Source organism: Triticum dicoccoides, chromosome 2A, assembly GCF_002162155.2.
Source record: "Triticum dicoccoides isolate Atlit2015 ecotype Zavitan chromosome 2A, WEW_v2.0, whole genome shotgun sequence".
In the NCBI taxonomy this organism is placed as follows: Eukaryota; Viridiplantae; Streptophyta; class Magnoliopsida; order Poales; family Poaceae; genus Triticum; species Triticum dicoccoides.
The window spans coordinates 740,278,953-740,284,254 of record NC_041382.1 but is presented as its reverse complement, the minus strand read 5'-3'; positions in this window follow the sequence as shown (position 1 = coordinate 740,284,254).

Below are 5,302 nucleotides of genomic sequence, written 5' to 3'. Positions count from 1 at the left end.
CTGGGCTCTGCGCACTGCCCACGTGGAGACCCTTTGGTCCCTGTTGGTGGCACCAACCGGGACCAATAGGCATCCACGCGTCAGCACTTCTGTGGCTGGGGTTTTTGTTTTTTTTTGAAAGGGGGGGGTTGGGGTTTTTGGGGGGTTAATTTAGGTGTTTCATATATTGTGTTAGCTAGTTATAATTAATAGAGAGAAGTGTCCTCTGTTATGTCCGTGCTTGGTCGACGCTACGTACTATACATACGTATATAGAGAGGACTATACATGCTAGCTAGCTAGTAAGCAAACGAAGGAAACAGAAGATCGTCATGAACATATATGCATATATACAGAGAGAAGTGATATCGACCACCTCTCCTTCTCCGAGAGATTGGTCGAACAACAAGTTCTCGTATATCTATCTGACACTACCGGCTACATATATACAATAGTTATCTCTTACAAATATAATCATACGGACTCAGGGTCCACATAGAATTCTCCGTCTTCAGGGATCACGTGGTCAAGAAAGAATGCCGCCAATTCCTCTTGAATTGCTCGCATGCGAGCTGGTGCTAGGAGTTCATCCCGCTTCCGAAACATCTAATTTGAAGAAGGGGGTCAATACATATATATATATAAATGAATGAAACTCAACACAAATGATGGTAATAAAATAAAATTGTGAATGTTGTTATTTACGTACTTCATATTGTTCGTTAGAGTACCCGCCCCGCTCACAGGTCGTGTGGCGGATGGACTCGCAGATGTAGTATCCACAGAAATCATTCCCTTGTTCCTGCCACAACCACTTTACAAGAAATAGAGGTCAATCAAACTGATAAGCAAGAATGCTAAACGGTATTGATGAAACTAGCGCTTGAATCACTAGGAGATGCGCGGAACATGCTACTATAGTACTTACTTTCGGGTGTCTAAATTCCAGCTCCTTCGGCAGTCCCGGAACTGTTTTGGTGAATTTTCTCCAAACCCTGCCGGACAAAGAAAACAATTACTTGATATCAGGAAATGAACAAAGTTGCTGATATGGTGGATAATGATCGATTTAACTTACTTCTTGAGGATTTCAGTCATGTCCGCATACTCCTTGGGATCTTTTCGTTTAGAGTCCAAGACGGTTACTACTCCCTGCTCAAGCTTAATCTCTAGGAGAATATAGTGGAAACTGCACACACATGCATAACTCATGAATTACATTACTATAACCTTGACTAATATATAAGGGAAACCGAATACGCACAAGACAGTAACACCCACCTGAAGTTGTAAGGAAAGAGTATTATATCTTTGTTTTGATTTATTACGAACGATCGTAGCAAGTTGGCCTCGGTAGCTGCGGCATGAAGTTTAACCTGAGTTGCATCTATGAGATGTGTGTTAATGAACCCAATATCACCGACTTGTCTTTTCTTCAATTCGGCGATCTTCAATCTGCATAATATAGTGAGGATGATTATAAATACATGCAATGAAAGAGCTAAGCTATATAGAAAAACTTAATGACAGAAGTAGTACTACTTACAAACAGTAGCAGGCGACCGTTGTTTTATCGAGGGCCAATTGATTGAAAAACTGATAGAACTCCTCAAATGGAACAGGAAACAGATCAATTCCAACGAGGTCATGCTCCTTTTTAACTTTCACATACAAAGTACTCCTCCCCCCAGAGTCTCTGCAGATTTTCAAGTACCAATCATGCAATCTTCGCATCATCGTTGATAGAGATCTTTCATCTTTGACGAGAGGCTTCCCGTACTCGTATCTTTGTATTTGCACCTCCATGGGTTCATAATGTACTTCGTCGGGCAGGTAATCTGCAAGATGGCTATAACCAGGCACCATCCTCGGATCATTATCGATGTTGTGGCTAGGCACCTTGAGCGGGGGGCACGATTGCTTCGCTTGTTCGCCGAGCTCGGCAATTTGTTTCCCAGCTCGACGTTCTTTCAGCCTTTGATCACTGACAGTACTTCCCGACCGCTCCGTTTCGGCAAATTCCTTTCCAATAATTCGGTCATAGTTTCCTTTCGGCGGATCAGACTTCGGTGGTTTTGTCAGGGCAGCCAGAGTGCGCTTCACTTTCACCCGATCTACCTTCCCCTCCGGAGGTGGATGTTTCTTTGCTTTCACCCCTTCAAAGAAGTTCCTCACTTCTTCTCGCCCGATCTCGGCGTTCTCCTCCAGGGTCCTCTCATATGGTAACTTCTCTGGAGTCTTCAGAGAAGGACCGAATCTGTATGTCCTCCCGCCTCTGGTTGTACTGCTAGACGCCGACCGAGCAGACGGAGCGGTTGTCTTCTGTACTTGCTTAAGCGGCGGAGGAGAAGGACTACGACGCGCTGGAGCAGCTGGAGCGGCGGCAGGTCTCTTCCGCCCTTGCTGACAAGGCGGAGGAGGAGGCTGGCTGCTCGGGCGCGTCGGCGCAGGCGGAGAAGGAGGCGGAGTGCCGCCACGCGCCGGAGAAGGAGCCGGCCGAGGGCCCTGATCGTCACTCGCCGGAGGAGGAGGCGGTGGAGGCGGAGTGCCTTGACTCGCCGGAGGAGGAGGAGGCGGTGGCGTCCAGTTCGGAAGGTTGATGAGCTCCTTCCGCCATAGGCATGGAGTCTTCAGAGCAGACCCCAGCCGAGTCTCCCCTTCACCGGTAGGGTGGTCAAGCTGGAGGTCCTCAAATCCCTCCGTTATCTCATCCACCATCACCCTAGCATATCCTTCTGGAATCGGCCGGCAGTGAAAAGTTGCGCCGGGTTCAGTAGGATAAACAGAGCCAACAGCCGCCTTGACCTTCAAATTCATCCATTGTGTCATAAGGTGGCAATTTTGAGAGTCCGTTATAGCATCCACGAGATAGCTGGCAGGAGCCGTCAAGGCATGCTCCAGCTGAAGCAGCTAGGTGGAAGCCACGCTGCTTCTGCGCTGAGATGGCGGGGTAGCTTCGGGGGAGGCTTCGGCAGTACGTTTGCTGCGATTTGCTTCTCGTTCCTCTATCGCGTCTACCCTTGCTTGCAGCGCCTGTATTTGGGTCTGCTACACTTTTTTCCTCCTCTCATGGGATTTGTAACCGCCTGCGTCCGGAAACCCAACCTTCCACGGAATGGAGCCTGGCGTGCCTCGTGTCCGTCCAGGGTGCTCAGGATTCCCGAGGGCCATTGTGAGCTCGTCGTTCTCTCTGTCTAGAAAGAACGTCCCTTCCTGCGCTGCTTCGATATACTGCTTAAGCTTACTGACTGGTATGTCCATTTGATCGTTCGTCCAAATGCACTTCCCTGTTACAGGGTCCAGTGTTCCGCCAGCCCCGAAGAACCAAGTCCGGCAACGGTCTGGCCAGTTAATTGTCTCTGGTTCGATCCCTTTATGAACCAGATCATTCTCAGTCTTGGACCATTTGGGCCGGGCTATGAGGTAGCCACCTGACCCCGTGCGATGGTGAAGCTTCTTCTTCGCAGCAATTTGCTTGTTTGTCGCCGACATCTTCTTACTCTTTTCGGATGTCTTGTGGGCCACAAATGCGGGCCAGTGATCTCTGATCTTCTCATATCTGCCCTTGAATTCTGGTGTCTCATTATTTTCGACAAACTTATTCAGCTCTTTCTTCCACCTCCTGAATAGTTCTGCCATCCTCTTCAGAGCAAAAGACTTGATTAATTTCCCTTTAACTGGGTTCTCTGGAGTATCCTCAGGCGGTAGGGTGAAATTTAACTTCAGCTCAGTCCAAAGATCATTTTTCTGCATATCATTGACATAAGACACCTCAGGGTCTTCTGTAGCCGGCTTAAACCATTGCTGGATGCTTATCGGGATCTTGTCCCTAACCAGAACCCCACACTTAGCAACAAATGCGCTCTTTGTCCGGAGGGGTTCAATAGGTTGGCCGTCGGGCGCGATTGCTATGATCTCAAACTTTTCATCCGAGCTCAACTTTTTCTTCGGGCCTTGTCTCTTTACCGAAGTTGTGCTCGATTCGGAGGGCTAGAAAAAAGAACAAAGACTTAATTAATATGTGTACATACCAAAACAATGAATGCATCAATGAGCTAGTCAGCATAGGCTTAACTAATATATATACCTGGCCGGACTCGGTTCGGTCACCGGAGCCGTCATCACGGTCTCTTTCTTGCACCGGCATTGGGTCACCGGAGCCGTCCTCATGTTCTTCTTCTTGCACCGGCATTAGGTCACCGTAGCTAGCTTGTTCACCCTCTCCTTCCAGACCATCGGTTTCGTTGAGAAACAACGAGATGGCATCACTTCCTTCTGCGATTATGTCCCTCAACAACGCTTCTTTTGTTGCTTCGTCTAGGGCGGTGTCCATAGTTTCTACAAATATTTACAACATGGCAATTATTATTCAAACATGACAGATGAATATATTAGTGCCAAACGTAGAACTAGCTACCTAATCATAGTAAGCTATCAGGAGGGGGTATATATCGACAACAACGACACTACATCTATTCTTTCTTCTCCTCTTTTTTTCTTCTTCCTCTTCTTTTTTTATCCTCTTCTTCCTCTCATGTTCGATAGGATCGCCGAGGGGTCGGGAGGTTGCCTAGTGTCAAGGGATTCAACAAAACCATGTCTTCATCATTAGGCAAAAGTAACATGTGCATGATGGTACAAAGCTCTTCAAAGTTGTTCTGGAACGGAGTCCCAGATAGGATAATTCTCTTTTTGGTACAAAGTTCAGCAAGAGCCTTCCGAATATCGCTATTTGGAAGGCCTTTGCTGAATTCGTACCAAAAGGCGGATTATTCTATCTGGGACTCCATTCCAGAACAACTTTGTAGAACTTCTTACCAACATGCCCTAGTTACTTCCGGCTAATGATGAAGGCATGGATTTCTTCAATACTTTGACACTAGGAAACCTCTCTCTACTTCCGGCTAATGAGAATAAGAAGAAGAAGAAGAAGAAGAAGAAGAAGAAGAAGAAGAAGAAGAAGAAGAAGAAGAAGAAGAAGAAGAAGAAGAAGAAGAAAAGAAGAAAAAGAAGAGGAGAAGAAGAAAGGAATAGTGGAGAAAAGAGAAAATAGATCTATTTTCTCTTTTCTCCTCTATTCCTTTCTTCTTCTCCTCTTCTTTTTCTTCTTTTTTCTTCTTCTTATTTATTTCTCCTCTTCTTCCTTTCCCCTCTTCTTCTCCTTTCTTCCTCTTCTTATTTCCTTTTTCCTCTCATTCTTTTTCTTCTTCTTCCTTCTTAAAAATACAAGAAGTAGTATTGCCTAATTCATTGTTCATATGAATATACAAACATTTGCATATTTACAATAATTAATATCACCAAAAAAATCTATGAACAGAAA